Here is a 19,468-nt window from a genome sequence, read left to right on the forward strand (position 1 = left end):
CTGGAGGGACAGAGGCGGGTAGGTGTTAGTAGACACTGACTGACTGGAGAGACAGAGGCGGGTAGGTGTTAGTAGACACTGACTGACTGGAGAGACAGAGGCGGGTAGGTGTTAGTAGACACTGACTGACTGGAGAGACAGAGGCGGGTAGGTGTTAGTTGACACTGACTGACTGGAGAGACAGAGGCGGGTAGGTGTTAGTAGACACTGACTGACTGGAGAGACAGAGACGGGTAGGTGATAGTAGACACTGACTGACTGGAGAGACAGAGACGGGTAGGTGATAGTAGACACTGACCGACTGGAGGGACAGAGACGGGTAGGTGTTAGTAGACACTGACTGACTGGAGAGACAGAGACGGGTAGGTGATAGTAGACACTGACTGACTGGAGAGACAGAGACGGGTTGGTGATAGTAGACACTGACTGACTGGAGAGACAGAGACGGGTAGGTGATAGTAGACACTGACTGGAGAGACAGAGGCGGGTAGGTGTTAGTAGACACTGACTGACTGGAGAGACAGAGACGGGTAGGTGATAGTAGACACTGACTGGAGAGACAGAGGCGGGTAGGTGTTAGTAGACACTGACAGGAGAGACAGAGGCGGGTAGGTGTTAGTAGACACTGACTGACTGGAGGGACAGAGGCGGGTAGGTGTTAGTAGACACTGACTGACTGGAGAGACAGAGGCGGGTAGGTGTTAGTAGACACTGACTGACTGGAGAGACAGAGGCGGGTAGGTGTTAGTAGACACTGACTGACTGGAAAGACAGAGGCGGGTAGGTGTTAGTAGACACTGACTGACTGGAGAGACAGAGGCGGGTAGTTGTTAGTAGACACTGACTGACAGGAGAGACAGAGAGGCGGGTAGGTGTTAGTAGACACTGACTGACTGGAGAGACAGAGGCGGGTAGGTGTTTGTAGACACTGACTGACTGGAGGGACAGAGACGGGTAGGTGTTAGTAGACACTGACTGACTGGAGAGACAGAGACGGTTAAGTGCTAGTAGACACTGACTGACTGGAGAGACAGAGACGGGTAGGTGTTAGTAGACACTGACTGGAAAGACAGAGGCGGGTAGGTGTTAGTAGACACTGACTGACTTGAGAGACAGAGGCGGGTAGGTGTTAGTAGACACTGACTGGAGAGACAGAGGCGGGTAGGTGTTTGTAGACACTGACTGACTGGAGAGACAGAGGCGGGTAGGTGTTAGTAGACACTGACTGACTGGAGAGACAGAGACGGGTAGGTGTTAGTAGACACTGACTGGAGAGACAGAGACGGGTAGGTGTTAGTAGACACTGACTGGAAAGACAGAGGCGGGTAGGTGTTTGTAGACACTGACTGACAGGAGAGACAGAGACGGGTAGGTGTTAGTAGACACCGACTGACTGGAGAGACAGAGACGGGTAGGTGTTAGTAGACACTGACTGACTGGAGAGACAGAGACGGGTAAGTGTTAGTGGACACTGACTGGAGAGACAGAGACGGGTAGGTGTTAGTAGACACTGACAGGAGAGACAGAGACGGGTAAGTGTTAGAAGACACTGACTGGAGAGACAGAGACGGGTAAGTGTTAGTAGACACTGACTGGAGAGACAGAGACGGGTAAGTGTTAGTAGACACTGACAGGAGAGACAGAGACGGGTAAGTGTTAGTAGACACTGACTGACTGGAGAGACAGAGACGTGTAGGTGTTAGTAGACACTGGCTGACTGCAGAGACAGAGACGGGTAGGTGTTAGTAAGGCACTGATTCTGGAAAGCGAGTCTGCATTGAACTGGGTGTAGAAAGTATACCAAGAATGAAGCAAGTGTAACATGACTGTAAGCTTCTTCTCTCTGAAGCACATGGTACGTTGTCGCTATCCAAGGCACGACCACCTGTGACTGCTCAGGTTTGACAAAGTGGACATTCCGGTAGTCTCCCTTTAAACTTCCCACCACCAGCTGGGAAGGATGCTGACGGCTTATCGACCAATCAAACTCCAGTAAAATGAAGTATATAGCTTCACACTTAGCATAGTTCTATGTGAGCGGAACACCGACAAGTGCCTCTTCTATCGGACATACAGGAACCACAGCTTCAGGTAGGTGTGGCGGGGCGGGGGGACGAGAAGAACCCCCAGGATATAGGCCTGGAAGGAATAATGGCTTGTCACCAAGTCACTAACTGTACAGCGAATGTGTGACGAGACCTTACTTGTGAAGATATATAGATATCCGTGAAATTAATTATATGTGTCAATCCCATCCCATATACTAGAATATAGAATACATTGAAATTACTTGCAAGGGGTGTTATTCAGTATTATCTTTCATAAAAAATAATTGTCAGTCCGGGAAACATTACATATTTACATATTCGGGGATTTGTTTAGCGTGAGTCTACTTTTTGTCAATGACATAACGAATTTGCTTATAACGAACTGACGGATATAACGAACTTATGTTTAGTCCCGGCCATTTGCTGTATATATGCTGAATATATGCTTATAACGAACTACGGTTACAACGAACTAAACTTAGTGGTCCCGTTGAGTTCGTTATAACCGTAGTTTCTGTATATATATATATATATATATATATTTATTCATTTATATAATAATGAGGAGAGAACCTAACTCATATCAAAATTAAATTTAGACGGCAATCGATAAGTGCCGCAACGACGCACATCAAGAGACAAGAGGCGATACCTATACTGTATTTCTTAATGGTAGGGACATTGATGAGTTATATATGAGGTGATGACTCGAGTTTCATCTACGAACCATTAATACACTGTCGGCTGTCATTGCGTGTAACACGTGTTGTGTTCACCGAGCCGTAAAATGAAGTATTGGAGGCCGCCTTCTTACTTCTGTTTCTCCTGTGTATTGAGACCGCCTCCGTGGTCTTGTGGTAGAGCGTCCGCCCGGAGAGCGGAAGGTCCGGGGTTCGATCCCGGGCCGCGTCATACAAAAAGACGTTAAAAGATTGTACTTGTTGTTACCCTGTCTGGCGCTCGGCATTAAGGGGCTAAAACAAGGACTGGTCGGCTCGGAGTCAGTATACTGTGTCTGAGTGGGGTGGTCATGTTAAACTGCGGCACTGTATCTCAGTGAGCTAGCACTATAAATCGGCATCAGTCCGGACTAGTACAAGCAGCCACACACACACATACACGTGCATGCACGTCGCTATATAAGTGCAATAATCTTGGACGCGACGTTAAACCCAATTTCACCTCACCTCACCTCCTGTGTATTGAAGCATGGTGTTAAGACTCCGGCTACAGCACTTGTTTGTAGAGACGACACATTGCTATTATACATTCATGTCGTATATGACCTCGTTACACAAGCAATCATGAGAAACGTGTGTGCGTCTACATTTCTGTCAGACAGATATTAGCATTGTATTCCGTCGGCGAGTAGAATTCCCAGTATCTATATAACTTTTCTTTAGTTGATTTTATTAAGTGAGATACCAAGTCATAGCGTGTATTTTATTACAACTTAAAATGCCGCCCATTAGAATCTTAGGAAGGGTTTCACGGTTTTACAAACGTAAAACAATAGATCCGATTTTGTAATAATAACATGATGTTTCAGTGATTACGGCTGTTCAGTTTTTTATAATAAAACAATAGATCCGTTTTTACAAGCATAAAAATATATAGATCCTTTTCTCATTTGTGAAATGGGCTATTTCCGTTTTTACAATCATAAAACAATAGTTCCCTTTTCACAATAATAAAACAATTCATCTGTTTTACACGAGTAAATGTGATTTTTCCTTGTTTACAGTAGTAAAACAATCGTTCCGATTTTACAGTCATAAACATGAATGTACAGAGAATGTGTGACATTTTTTTAATAAAAATATATTATTAAGATCCCTTAAATTATTTATATGCTTCACTCCCATCCCATATACTAGTATATAGAATATATAGAATTTACTTGTAGCTCGAGTGTACAGTTAATTCTGTACTCGCTGAGTTAGCGGACACAAATGACTTCAAATAAAATCTGATGGCTGCGCTAGTTTCTCTGACAAGCTGAATTTGCAACCGGTCTCAGATGTGAGTGCGCACAAGCCACTGTAGTAAAGCCCCAAGGACAGTGTCTAGTTTCGACTACCCAGGGTATTTTATTGGTTTCAGTCGTAGGTCGGCGTGTTGACGTCCATGCAGATATTGGCGTTGTATTCCGGCGGCGAGTAGAATCCCCAGTATCTAGATACTTTTTCTTAGGTTGATTTTGGAAAGTGAAATACAAAGTCAGCGTACATTTTATTACAACTTAAAAGGGCTCCCATTGGCATTTTAAGAAGCGTTTCACGGTTTTACAATCATAAAACAATAGATCTGTTTTACAAACATACAAATAGATCCTTTTCGCAATAGTAACATGGGGTATTTCCGTTTTTACAATCATAAAACAATAGTTCCCTTTTCACAATAATAAAACAATTTATCTTTTTTTACAATTAGTAAACTGTGATGTCTTCCGTTTCTACCACAATAAAACAACAGTACCTATTTTACAATCGTCTACCAGTAGCCTTCCTTTTACAATATTAAATGTGATTTTTCCTTTTTTACAGTGAAACGATCGATCCGTTTTAGCAATAGTTACACAATAGAACCGTTTTAATCGTTCAATACGTAAATGGTCCAATATCAAGTAGATTTTAAAAATACACAAATACATTAGTCATACATGTTTCACAAACACATTGCGAGCTAGATAAAGAAACACAGATTGTTCGTGCTGGAAATGAATAAGAATTGATTCCAACTTTTTCTTACCGTGCACTAATTGAAGTGTGTTTATGTTCAATAGGCACAGACCATATACATCAATAGACACAGGTTGTTAAAAATTAATTCTGCATTATCATGTGTCAATTGTACCAAAATAAGTACATGCAATGAAATAGTCATGTCAAAACAAAGAGAGCTGTACTATGTTGGTCAATGTCAAAACGAAGAGAGCTGTACTATGTTGGTCAATGTCAAAACGAAGAGAGCTGTTCTACGTTGGTCAATGTCAAAACGAAGAGAGTTGTACTATGTTGGTCAATGTTAAAACGAAGAGAGCTGTACTATGTTGGTCAATGTCAAAACAAAGAGAGCTGTACTATGTTGGTTAAGGTCAAAACAATAAAAATCTGTACTATATTGGTCAATGTTAAAACGAAGAAAGCTGTACAACATTGGACAATGTCAAAACAAAGAAAGCTGTACTATGTTGGTCAATGGCAAAACGAAGAAAGCTGTACTATGTTGGTCAATGTCAAAACGAAGAGAGCTGTACTATGTTGGTCAATGTCAAAACGAAGAAAGCTGTACTCCATTGGTCAATGTCAAAACAAAGAGAGCTGTACTATGTTGGTCAATGTCAAAACGAAGAGAGCTGTACTATGTTGGTCAATGTCAAAACGAAGAGAGCTGTACTATGTTGGTCAATGTTAAAACGAAGAAAGCTGGTCTACATTGAACAATGTCAAAACAAAGAAAGCTGTACTATGTTGGTCAATGTCAAAACGAAGAGAGCTGTACTTTGTTGGTCAATGTCAAAACGAAGAAAGCTGTACTACATTGGACAATGTCAAAACAAAGAAAGCTGTACTATGTTGGTCAATGTCAAAACGAAGAGAGCTGTACTATGTTGGTCAATGTCAAAACGAAGAAAGCTGTACTACATTGGACAATGACAAAACGAAGTGAGCTGTACTACGTTGGTCAATGTCAAAACGAGGAGAGCTGGTCTACATTGGACAATGACAAAACGAAGAGAGCTGTACTATGTTGGTCAATGTCAAAACGAAGAGAGCTGTACTACATTGGACAATGACAAAACGAAGAAAGCTGTACTATGTTGGTCAATGTCAAAACGAAGAAAGCTGTACTACATTGGACAATGACAAAACGAAGAGAGCTGTACTATGTTGGTCAATGTCAAAACGAAGAAAGCTATACTACATTGGTCAATGTCAAAACGAAGAGAGCTGTACTATGTTGGTCAATGTTAAAACGAAGAGAGCTGTACTATGTTGGTCAATGTCAAAACGAATAAAGCTGTACTATGTTGGTCAATGACAAAACGAAGAGAGCTGTACTACATTGGTCAATGTCAAAACGAAGAGAGCTGTACTATGTTGGTCAATGTTAAAACGAAGAGAGCTGTACTATGTTGGTCAATGTCAAAACGAATAAAGCTGTACTATGTTGGTCAATGACAAAACGAAGAGAGCTGTACTACATTGGTCAATGTCAAAACGAAGAGAGCTGTACTACATTGGTCAATGTCAAAACGAAGAGAGCTGTACTACATTGGTCAGTGTCAAAACGAAGAGAGCTGTACTACATTGGTCAATGTCAAAACGAATAGAGCTTTACTATATTTATCAATCTTAAAACGAAGAGAGCAGCACTACATTGGGCAAAGTCAAACAGAAATTATGTTTTATCCAAGACCCGTATAATATAATTTGACATGTCATTTACAGTGATGGCTAATTTTTCTGGCCACTGAAGTAAAAGAATTCACACCAGAGTAAATAATCCAACGTTTCAGCAGCTAGGGGGCCTATTCGACCCCCCCCCCCCCCCCCCCCCCCCACACACACACACACACCACACACACACACACACATACCCCCCCCCCCCCCCCCCCCCCCACACACACACACACACACACACCCCACACACACTCACGCCCCCACATGCTTGTGGCGCCTTTAAAGTACTAAGATATATACATTAATGAATGAATGAAAAAAATATGTCCCCTTTGTTCGAATTTCGTGCATCCCTGTTCACAGTAAAATGGGTTGATCCACATGCCTACATCGTCTAACTAGCAAAGACACTCATCCCTGACTTTACCTGGGTTGTCTAATAGCTACTGTTTACCTGTTTAAATTGTTTAGACGAAACGGGTTGATACCCCACTAAACGTTTACCAGAGAGTGCGTATTCGCTCTATTACTAGGATACCATAACGATAGTAGCACGTCAAAAACTTTAGACATTTAATCTACGTAATGACTGGGAGGCAAATAAGACTACGGAATCAAATTTCAAAAACTGTGATGCTTTTAATACTTTGTCATTTCATCAGTCAAGTTGATCCTGGTCTTGGTAACAGCTGACAGTGTTTTTCTACTGCACTGATGCTTGTCGGCACTTATGGATTATAATTGCTGTGTCAGCTATATTGTAACAGTTGCAAACTAGCTACCAATCTCGCCGATACCATTTGATAAAAAAAATTGTTTACCTACATTCGTTGGTCTTTTAATTTCAAGAATTGACAAAGGAAATCCACCAGCTGCTTCCTGGAACGCTCTTTGGGGGTTCCTTTGATTTAAAGATGACGTAAAGGGGTACTCGTGCGAGGAGGGACAGGCTGGGCATGGTGAATTGATGACCTTGGCGCTTTATACAGTTGTCTATAACAAGGCTGTTTATAGATGAGTGCGCAGTAGGTGTGAAGATCACGTTGTTCAGTCGTCTCTTGTTGACCTAACACAACAATAGTTGTACGTACAATGGATTTTTTATGTATTTGTGCAGCTGATGAAACAGAAAAAGTTGATAAAATTAATCTCCGAAATTATATCCTTGATTGACGTGTAGAATTTGGGAAAACAACTTGAACAATGGAAATTGCCAATGTTTTTATAGCTTTATATTACAAAGAAGTCAGCTGTGGTATTTCATGCTGCCAATGTGTCAGAAACCCTGGGTCCCCATGTATAACACGTTGTCTCATATTCCTGTTGGGGAAAGGTGTTTAGACATTTGTCCTGCATTGGCCTTGACCCAGCGACCAGGTACATTGTATAACAACGAGGATAGGATCTTCTTAAAATTAAACATAATTTGTTTGTATATGATTTATATATGAATTGAATTTTCGATCAGTTGCCTTTTCATTAATGTTTTTGTAGATTTTTATATTAATGCTTATTTGATTCTACTAGAGGTTCATTTCTGGTGTCCCCCGCCGTGATGTTGCTGGCAAAACAATACTTATTCATTTCCTCGCTCACTCACTTAATGTTTGTTTTGTTTGTTTGTTTGTTGTTTAATGCCGCTCTCGGCAATATTCCAGCTACATGACGGCGGTATGTAGATGATCGAATCTGGACCAGACAGTCAAGTGATTGACATCATGAGCATCGATCTATGAAATTAGGAGACGATGACATGCATCAACCACGTCAGCGAGTCTGACCACCCGATCCCGTTAGTCGCCTTTTGCTGAAGGCCAGTCGCAATGTGTTATTGATGTGAAAAAGAAGTAACTTTTGTATGTCGTGTATATAGTGTTTATTACCTTTGTAAAAAAAATATCTGTTGGGCGTTGTTCTATTTTGTGTGTAATATTCAAAATTTTAATCAGTAATCAGTTTGTACTATAAAACGGTATTATTTTGTCTGAAAGATTTGTTCTCTTTCAGACTTTATACGCATTTTAAGTATAGGCGTTTATATTTGGGGCTTAGTCATGCTGGGCCTTACGGGACAGGTGAACAGACGCAGGTGTACCAAGCTCTTGTTGAGAACATGGTTTTCTGGCTTGCTTAAATAATTATTTAGGAATTATTCGTGGTTTACAATTTTCATGAGACTGGTTAGTCGGTGAAGTGAATTAAAACAACCTCTTTTATTCCTCCACAGAAGCAATTATAATGCTTTACAATAATGGTTCGGTTTCCTTGAGGTTTAATATAGAGTTGGAGCACATAATTCTACCTCTGTATTTTGTCAACGTGACGTTTTGGTACAGGTGTTCACTCACTCACTCACTCACTCACTCACTCAATCACTCACTCACTCACTCACTCACTCACTCACTCAATCACTCAATCACTCACTCACTCACTCACTCACTCACTCACTCAATCACTCACTCACAGTTTACAATAGATAAATGACAAACATGACAAATAAATGACACAATTTATTACACTCCTGGTAACGTCTTCATCTAACATTAGAGGTGAGGTGAGGTGAAATTGGGTTTAACGTCGCGTCCAAGATTATTGCACTTATATAGCGACGTGCATGTACGTGTGTGTGTTTGTGTTGCTGCTTGTACTAGTCCGGACTGATGCCGATTTATAGTGCTAGCTCACTGAGATACCATGCCGCAGTTTAACATGAATACCCCACTCAGACACAGTATACTGACTCCGAGCCGACCAGTCCTTGTTTTAGCCCCTTAATGCCGAGCGCCAGACAGGGTAACAACAAGTACCATCTTTTAACGTCTTTTGTATGACGCGGCCGGGGATCGAACCCCGGACCTTCCGCTCTCCGGGCGGAGGCTCCACCACAGACTACGGAGGCGGTTCTCTAACATTCGAGGGGCGATGGGGTAGCCTAGTCGTTAATATGCGGGTTCGAGTTCTCTCATGGCTACAATGTGAGAAGCCCCTTTCTGGTGTCCCCCGCCCTGATATTGCTGGAATATTGCAAAACGCGGCGTAAAACCATGCTCACTCTCTCTAACATTAGATCCAATATTACGTGCAATAACTAGAGCAGCGACAAGTGACGTCCACACGAATAGCGTATTCATTCAAATTTACCGTTACTTCCGTGAACGTGTTATTGTATAACGCACAGTAGACCGTGAACCGCACCATTAAACTGCGACCTAATGTGTTAATAAGTGGCATTGATCCCTAACCTCCCTGACTTGACGCTGACTTGGCGTTGTCGAGCCACGCGTAGTTCACAAGCGAGTTTACATCGTCACAAGCAAGGCAGGACACAGCTCCAACTATTAACACTTGTGACAGTATCGACCTTAAGTCAGACTATATCAAGTCCTGCTTCCATTATCCACACGTTTTATCGTCCTTTTATGGGAATGTATGGCGGTCGGGCTTTGGTTTCGAGACAAAGATGGGTAGAGATATGGGAACAGATGTGGGCATGGGCAAGAAAGGATATCGAAAATGTTTTCCCCGTTATCGGCGGGTTATGAATATATTTCTATCATTTCCCCATTACAGCCAGAAAGCGGGGGGTGGCCAGCGCTGGAGGTATTACGCTCAGTTATACTAAGGACGAATTGATGGCTGTAACACATTGTGTCACTATCAAAATGCATTTTCTTTATATTCTTTATTACCCAGTAATGTTCTAGTTCTAGAAAGAAATGCATTAGTGGGTCACCTGAGTTAATTAGCGTGAGGGATCAAGGCTTAGAATACAGTTATAGGATATTATCGAATGTTTGTGAACAATTATTGAATTTGGGTAGGAATCGTATGAAAGGACATTCTGAGGTGGGAAATTGTAATATATTTCATATTGACTTCCTAACAATGACGTTTTAACATATAGCTCAATCATTATCATAATGTATCTTCATGTCGAACCATGGCTGTAACGGCTTTCTCATGGGAGTGTTGAGCCGTTTCTCCCGTCACAGTCAATATAACCACCAAAATATAGTTCCTCCAAACGAGAGATAAAACAAAGACTCAAACACTCTGACGTGACATTAATTGTTTGTTATCAATTTAACTCGTATCATTAGATTCGTACATTCTCTAGAAGACGACTTCACAATGCGTGGCAATAGACTGACTTTAAATTACAAGATGTCAAAATGGTTGCCACCATAAACCCTCACTGAACATGAGACGATTTACTGTTGATAATCACTGTTAAGTTGGGCGATCACTTGAAGGTATTTTTTTAGAAATATCGAATAGGATTCACAGATTACAGGTTGCAGTGAGAACCGCTTTATTAGGTACTTCAGGTAGGGTCGTAGCGAATAATTTATATCCCGTTAAGTACCAACGCTGGTAATGTAGGCATGTAACTATGTACCCGAGTTATGTAGCCATGTAACTATGTACCCGAGTAATGTAGCCATGTAACTATGTACCCGAGTATTGTAGCTATGTAACTATGTACCCGAGTAATGTAGCCATGTAACTATGTACCCGAGTAATGTAGCAAAGTAGCAATGTACCCGAGTAATGTATCCATGTAACTATGTACCCGAGTAATGTAGCCATGTAGCTATGTACCCGAGTAATGTAGCCATGTAACTATGTACCCGAGTAATGTAGCAAAGTAACTATGTACCCGAGTAATGTAGCAATGTAACTATGTACCCGAGTAATGTAGCCATGTAACTATGTACCCGAGTAATGTAGCAATGTAACTATGTACCCGAGTAATGTAGCCATGTGACTATGTACCCGAGTAATGTAGCCATGTAACTATGTACCCGAGTAATGTAGTCATGTAACTATGTACCCGTGTAATGAAGACCTGTTACTTTGTACCTGAGTAATGTAGTCATGTAACTATGTACCCGAGTGATGTAGGCCTGTAACTATGTACCCGAGTAATGTAGTCATGTAACTATGTACCTGAGTAATGTAGTCATGTAACTATGTACCCTAGTTATGTAGGCCTGTAACAATGTACCTGAGATATGTAGTCATGTAACTATGTCCCCTTGTAATGTAGGCCTGTAACTCTGTACCGGAGTAATGTAGTCATGTAACTCTGTACCTGAGTAATGTAGGCCTGTAACTATGTCCCCTTGTAATGAAGGCCTGTAACTATGTACCGGAGTAATGTAGTCATGTAACTAATTACCTGAGTAATCGAGCCATGTAACTATGTACCTGAGTAATGTAGTCATGTAACTACGTACCCGAGTAATGTAGTCATGTAACTATGTACCTGAGTAATGTAGCCATACTAGCCATGTAACTCTGTACCGGAGTAATCTAGCCATGCAACTATGTACCTGAGTAATCTAGCCATGTAACTATGAACCTGAGTAATGTAGACATATTCGCCATGTAACTATGTACCTGAGTAATGTAGCCATGTAACTATGTACCCGAGTAATGTAGGCCTGTAACTATGTACCCGAGTAATGTAGGCCTGTAACTATGTACCTGAGTAATGTAGCCATACTAGCCATGTAACTATGTACCCGAGTAATGTAGTCATGTAACTATGTACCTGAGTAATGTAGCCATGTAACTATGTACCTGAGTAATGTAGCCATACTAGCCATGTAACTATGTACCCGAGTAATGTAGTCATGTAACTATGTACCCGAGTAATGTAGCCATGTAACTATGTACCTGAGTGATGTAGCCATGTAACTATGTACCTGAGTAATGTAGCCATGTAACTATGTACCTGAGTAATGTAGCCACACTAGCCATGTAACTATGTACCCGAGTAATGTAGTCATGTAACTATGTACCTGAGTAATGTAGTCATGTAACTATGTACCTGAGTAATGTAGCCATGTAACTATGTACCTGAGTAATGTAGTCATGTAACTATGTACCTGAGTAATGTAGCCATACTAGCCATGTAACTATGTACCCGAGTAATGTAGTCATGTAACTATGTACCCGAGTAATGTAGCCATGTAACTATGTACCTGAGTAATGTAGCCATTCTAAGCCTGTAACTATGTACCTGAGTAATGTAGTCATGTAACTATGTACCTGAGTAATGTAGTCATGTAACTATGTACCTGAGTAATGTAGCCATACTAGCCATGTAACTATGTACCCGAGTAATGTAGTCATGTAACTATGTACCCGAGTAATGTAGCCATGTAACTATGTACCTGAGTAATGTAGCCATACTAAGCCTGTAACTATGTACCCGAGTAATGTAGTCATGTAACTATGTACCTGAGTAATGTTGCCATATTAGCCATGTAACTATGTACCCGAGTAATGTAGTGCATGCTTCAGACAGGTATATTGTCTGCCACCAAAAATAAATTTCTTTTTAAGAAAATAGAATTTAGGCTAATAATACTCATCGAGTGTGGTGTTGCAGCTGTAACTGGAATAATCCTGTCTCCATACAAAATTCAAAATCCCCTAACCCCTCCTACACCCCACTCCCGAACCTCAAATGGTTGGCCTTATATAAATCTCGAACTAAGGAGAATAGTGATGCACAACTGAAATTGAGCTCCCATGCCTTAGATAAGAAATCTGGAATGAATACTCTCATCCCTCATGGTTATCGTACAAATGAAACTCCTAAAGTAAATATATTGTTGACATTTTACGCTAACTCAACTCTATGGCCCTAGTGTATTAGAAATCTTGTGGGTTCATCTATCCATTGTATTCATAGTGGGAAGTAGTCGATAAGTCTTTATAAGGACAACAAAGACTTTATTGAGTGAGAACGGGGCTAAGTTTTATTGAGAGTTAGATCGATGCTGTACGTGTCAACATCCACTACGACCCTCACCAAGAGAGACTACTACGTTAGATACTTCTGTGATTAGTCACGTGGCTTCACCCCTTGTCACTCGCCCCTACACGTGGCAGAGCTAAAGGTAGTCATACCATTACGGAAGCCTAATAGTGCCACTTTGGTAGCGTATTTCTTTTTAAATCGAAATTTCTCGTTATTTCTATTATTTGTTTTCGTTAATTTCGATTTCAATTCTATTTGAAAAAAATCGAACTTTCGATTTTTTTCTCGTTACTTGATTACTGTCTTGTAATTGCGATTATTATTTCAAATATAACGGAAATGTGAAAATATCGAAGTAACAAGAAACAATTCGAAATTTAATGCAGAAATATCTAAAATTGAAAAAACGAGAAAATTATCAAATTTACTAAAGATTTAAAAACACAAATCCCACATACCCCAAAAATAACATTTGTTACTAAAAAATAATCGAAATAACTAGAAAAACCTCGAAATTTCGAAAATAAACTTGAAATAATGAGAAAAATATAATTATGCCACCTAGATGGCAACATTAGGCTTTTGTATACGAATGATGTTGTTTTAATCTTGTGTGTTTGTATTTCTAAAAAGTTGGGGTGGCGTTATGAGTGAGTTTTTCATAATGTGTTTTTAAGATTATTGACTCAAAGTGTGGTTCTGCTGCAAATTTATTACAAGCAATTTAACCGTCGCCAACGCCTATATATAACTGAATACTACTCAAATCCCGTTAATCCAGCTCATCCTCTCATCAACTAGGTGAGATGCTACCTGTTTGGTAAAGCCTCAGGGACAAAGACAATGCGACCGCGATGCGACCTCCTTGCGACCAAAATATTTGACAATCGGAATGAGGTTCGAGGGGTCTCTGGAAGGTTTTACTGAAATCGCAACAAGGTTTCAGTGCTGTCGAAAAACCCATTGGGTCGCAACCAGTATTTTGAACAAGCAGGAAAGACTGGCTGCGACCGATGTGGTCGCTCGGAGGTTTCATTGTTCTCCAAGAGGTCCCCAAGTGGTGTAATTTTAATCACAGATTGGTTTCTCCCTACGACGATCGGTTTTAGCCTACTCGTCGACTTTTTGCAACCTAATGGCAACCCATCTGTGATTGATCAGTGATGAGGCGGTGATGCAAAGAAATGATTTGATTCATTTACCATCATGTTTTGAGCGGTTATCGATCGACAACTAGTCACCGACAAGTCCCCATTCAGTTGCAACAAGTCACCGAAGATTCGCTTACTAGTCACCGATCGGTCTCAACTAATATTTCGGCGTATCTGCGGTGAACAGTTGCCGATCAATCACTTACAAGTTGCAAAACATATCGCTGATTGACCGGCGATCATACCCTGATTCCAAATATGGGCAGAAGAGGTTGCACCGGTGTCAGCAATCGAAGTCGGTCGCAAAAGAAACCAGTCGCCAAGAGGTTACATCGCGTTCGCATTGTCTGTGTGACTGTAGCTTAAGGTTTATATTCCACCTGTGTCTTGAAACTGGTAAATGTCTACCACTGAAAGTAGCGTGAAAACAACTGGACCGTAGCCAACGTACAGCATCGCCCGACTTACGTTACAGGAGGCTGATTGTGAGTGAGTGAGTGAGTGAGTGAGTGAGTGAGTGAGTGCACGACACCTTGATGGCATAGTGTTGATTAACGTGCGTATGGTTGCCCTTGGTATTGCCGCCATTCCGCCTGTAGAGCTGCCCAAGCTGGCCACATCAGCGGGTTCTAGGTCTCTGGCGCACACCCTCCGTCCGAGAACATCCCACAGATGCTCTATGGGGAAATGTCCGGGGACTTAGCGGGCCAGTCCAATGTCCGTATGCCTTATTGTCGGAGACCATCGTGATGACCTTGGCACGATGTGGTCTGGCATTGTCATCTTGCAGTTCAAAATTTCTGGAACGACAGGGAGCAATATTTCGTCAAAATATCGATGGTCAGTCAAATGTCCATTCACAATAACCAAATTAGTTCGCCTGTTATGTGTCATACATCCCATCTCCATACCGATCCTGGTAAAAAAATATTGCCCTGGCATTCCGCTCGCCGATACGTCGCCAACAACGTTTTCTGCCATCTGTGAATCGGGGGCAAAACCTTGATTAGTCGGTAAACATGGTGCAACGCCATTGGCGCACAGGCCGTCCCTGGTGATGTTTAGCCCATCCCACTTTGCCGCCTATATGGTAAGCTGTTAGGGCCACAAACTTTACAGGACGCCTTGCTTTCAGGCGGGCTGCTTAACGTCGGTTTTCAACGGGAGATGTTTAAATTCACCTTCCTGTTATTGTACGGAATTCAATAGTGATAACAGGAGCAGATTTGAACGTATTGCGTAGTGCACTTCTTGTCTAGATGTCGATTTTTAGGCCTGCCACGCCTAGGTCTCATTGCAACCCAACTTGTTTGACGGTCGAGAAACGACACTTTTTGATTTGCCAAACATTTTGACTTGCGATATTGACGTCCCCTCTCTATCGTACCCACAATTCGCCATCTTGTCTTTTCATTGAGGTACTGTACCTGAGACATTTCTAAGCGTGTTCTTGGCTCAGTTGCAATAGTGGTCGAGAGTTCCCCTCTAGGGGCACACACTTCTGTGTGTTCATGCTTGATATGAAATTTCATTATGATTAGATGTTGTGTTCAGATGCAACGACACGGTATAGCACACCTCACGATAGTTACATACAACTCGTTTGTTCCCTTATTCTAAATCACGGAAAAAAACAGTATATGTCTGATTTGCATGATTAAACCATGAGTTGCGATGTTTTATATGTGTTCGCTAGACATCCTCCCATCCTATGGCCTCCATCATGGCTGTCTGTCGACAGGGGCCCCTGAAAAAACGGGTTAGAATAGGTCTTCAGCAAACCCTTGCTTGTCATAAGAGGCGACTAACAGGATCAGGTGGTCAGGCTCGCTGACTTGGTTGATGCATGTCATCGTATGCCAATTGCGTGGATTGATGCTCATGATGTCAATCACTGGATTGTCTGGTCCAGACTCGATTATTTTCAGACCTCCGTCCTATAACTGGAAAATTGCTGAGTGCGGCATTAAACAAACAAACAAACAAATGTCTGTCGGTCGTACGTGGTGAAACGGGGGTGAGAATGTAAGTCCTGCATAAACATGAACATCACGTTACTCCCACTAATCTCTTATATATTACATATTATATTATAGTCAATATAATCCTAATGCTACACATTTAATGCGCTTAAAGAACATACTGCATATATTTGCATGTATTAATACATACTTATATTGACATTGTATATATATTTACTTACCTTAAAATACTGACGCTTTGCAGATCAACACGAACGTCAATAGGTTTGTTCCAACGGATTAATTCGTTCCATATACTTCTATGCTTGATAGCCCTACAGGTAGCTGCTGTCGTCTTTGCTTGGTAGACCTTCAGGAATCTGCAGTTTCTTTTGATTGGTAGCCCTTCAGGAAGCTGCAGTTTCTTTTGCTTGGTAGCCCTACAGGTAGCTGCTGTCGTCTTTGCTTGGTAGACCTTCAGGAATCTGCAGTTTCTTTTGATTGGTAGCCCTTCTGGAAGCTGCAGTTTATTTTGCTTGGTAGCCCTTCGGGTAGCTGCAGTTTCTTTTGCTTGGTAGTCCTTCAGGAATCTGCAGTTTCTTTTGATTGGTAGCCCTTCAGGTAGCTGCAGTTTCTTTTGCTTGGTAGCCCTTCAGGAATATGCAGTTTCTTTTGATTGGTAGCCCTTCAGGAATCTGCAGTTTCTTTTGCTTGGTAGCCCTTCAGGTAGCTGCAGTTTCTTTTGCTTGGTAGTCCTTCAGGAAGCTGCAGTTTCTTTTGCTTGGTAGTCCTTCAGGTAGCTGCAGTTTCTTTTGCTTGGTAGTCCTTCAGGAAGCTGCAGTTTCTTTTGCTTGGTAGCCCTTCAGGTAGCTGCAGTTTCTTTTGCTTGGTAGTCCTTCAGGTAGCTGCAGTTTCTTTTGCTTGGTAGTCCTTCAGGAAGCTGCAGTTTCTTTTGCTTGGTAGTCCTTCAGGAAGCTGCAGTTTCTTTTGCTTGGTAGTCCTTCAGGTAGCTGCAGTTTCTTTTGCTTGGTAGTCCTTCAGGTAGCTGCAGTTTCTTTTGCTTGGTAGCCCTTCAGGTAGCTGCAGTTTCTTTTGCTTGGTAGTCCTTCAGGAAGCTGCAGTTTCTTTTGATTGGTAGTCCTTCAGGTAGGTGCAGTTTCTTTTGCTTGGTAGTCCTTCAGGTAGCTGCAGTTTCTTTTGCTTGGTAGCCCTTCAGGTAGCTGCAGTTCGTTTGCTTGGTAGTCCTTCAGGAAGCTGCAGTTTCTTTTGCTTGGTAGCCCTTCAGGTAGCTGCAGTTTCTTTTGCTTGGTAGTCCTTCAGGTAGCTGCAGTTTCTTTTGCTTGGTAGTCCTTCAGGAAGCTGCATTTTCCTTTGCTTGGTAGCCCTTCAGGTAGCTGCAGTTTCTTTTGCTTGGTAGTCCTTCAGGTAGCTGCAGTTTCTTTTGCTTGGTAGCCCTTCAGGTAGCTGCAGTTTCTTTTGCTTGGTAGTCCTTCAGGAAGCTGCAGTTTCTTTTGATTGGTAGTCCTTCAGGTAGGTGCAGTTTCTTTTGCTTGGTAGTCCTTCAGGTAGCTGCAGCTTCTTTTGCTTGGTAGCCCTTCAGGTAGCTGCAGTTCGTTTGCTTGGTAGTCCTTCAGGAAGCTGCAGTTTCTTTTGCTTGGTAGCCCTTCAGGTAGCTACAGTTTCTTTTGCTTGGTAGTCCTTCAGGTAGCTGCAGTTTCTTTTGCTTGGTAGTCCTTCAGGAAGCTGCATTTTCCTTTGCTTGGTAGCCCTTCAGGAAGCTGCAGTTTCTTTTGCTTGGTAGCCCTTCAGGTAGCTGCAGTTTCTTTTGCTTGGTAGCCCTTCAGGTAGCTGCAGTTTCTTTTGCTTGGTAGCCCTTAAGAAAGCTGCAGTTTCTTTTGCTTGGTTTGGTTGCTTGTTTGATAGGCATTAATCTTGTATCTAAAATCTAGACATAACTGTTTGTAAGCAGTGATGACACTCCACAACCTCTTTAGGGATTCCTTAAGTTTGAAGAATTGGTTCTCAGTAAAGCATTCTTGTCGTCAGCACTGACCATCCTCGGGATTGGGTCATCACTGAAACATATCTGGAACGGAAAGGCAGACACTACCATACATCGACCTGCCTACCTTCCAATGTAACCCGACCGCCTCCGTGGTCTAGTGGTAGAGCGTCCGCCCGGAGAGCGGAAGGTCCGGGGTTCGATCCCCAGCCGCGTCATACCAAAAGACGTTAAAAGATGGTACTTGATGTTACCCTGTCTGGCGCTCGGCATTAAGGGGCTAAAACAAGGACTGGTCGGCTCGGAGTCAGTATACTGTGTCTGAGTGGGGTATTCATGTTAAACTGCGGCATGGTATCTCAGTGGGCTAGCACTAAAAATCGGCATCAGTCCGGACTAGTTCAAAGCAGCCATAAAAACACACACATGCACGTCGCTATATAAGTGCAATAATCTTGGACGCGACGTTAAACCCAATTTCACCTCACCTCACCTCCAATGTAACCCTTGCCATTGTAGAGAAATTGTTGATCGCGTTGAGGGGTTGACATTTGGCATGTATAGATTTCCACCTGGTCAACACATGGCGCCTACAGCACCACACGCCACAGTGGACAGGCGGCAGCCTTCTGGTTGTATGTTTATCGACAATGGTTAAGCACCACTGCATTAAAAAGTAATGTTTAAGTATATGTCTGACATTGGATTTGATGCATCTTAGTGTATCAACTGGATGTGGGTTGTCAGGCACTAGACATTGCGAGGTCTGGTCCAGAGACAAGGCTGTTCATGCTTTCAGTTACTGGTATGTTTCAGTCACTGACGATGTTTCACCTGCCTCAGCAAGGCCTCGGGAAATATTTCAAAAGGTTTTATGTAGACATGTGGAGAACATTTCCAAATTTGACGCCCCAGTGACGAAAATGATGTCCAAAGCAAATTCCCTATTTTGACATTATTGATATATTAAGCTGTCAGCACTTGGCCATTGTGGTACATTAGGTGGGTGGTCATGCATTGGAAGTAGCAATGAGTCAAGGATTTCATTGAGCGGAATATACGTATACCAGGTAACATGCTGTGTTTAATAGTGAGTGAAGTTCGAATCACCGACTTCAAATAGGC

At 42.1% G+C, this 19,468-nt stretch overlaps 1 protein-coding gene across 8 annotated transcripts in view; it reads left to right on the forward strand.

The window, feature by feature from the left end:
• The first annotated feature begins 2,001 nt into the window (after positions 1 to 2,001).
• LOC124152881 overlaps positions 2,002 to 19,468 on the forward strand; it is a 98,564-nt gene continuing 81,097 nt past the window's right edge. For 7 of the 8 annotated variants that reach the window (XM_048382685.1, XM_048382680.1, XM_048382682.1 and 4 more), the window contains exon 1: positions 2,002 to 2,091. The gene's annotated coding sequence lies outside the window, so the exon portion shown is untranslated. Of the gene's footprint in view, positions 2,092 to 16,606; positions 16,627 to 19,468 lie in introns of all 8 variants that reach the window. The other variant, XM_048382681.1, reaches the window with a different exon arrangement.

The sequence above is a fragment of the Haliotis rufescens genome, unplaced genomic scaffold (genome assembly GCF_023055435.1).
Source record: "Haliotis rufescens isolate VD_foot unplaced genomic scaffold, xgHalRufe1.0.p SCAF_4, whole genome shotgun sequence".
In the NCBI taxonomy this organism is placed as follows: domain Eukaryota; kingdom Metazoa; phylum Mollusca; class Gastropoda; order Lepetellida; family Haliotidae; genus Haliotis; species Haliotis rufescens.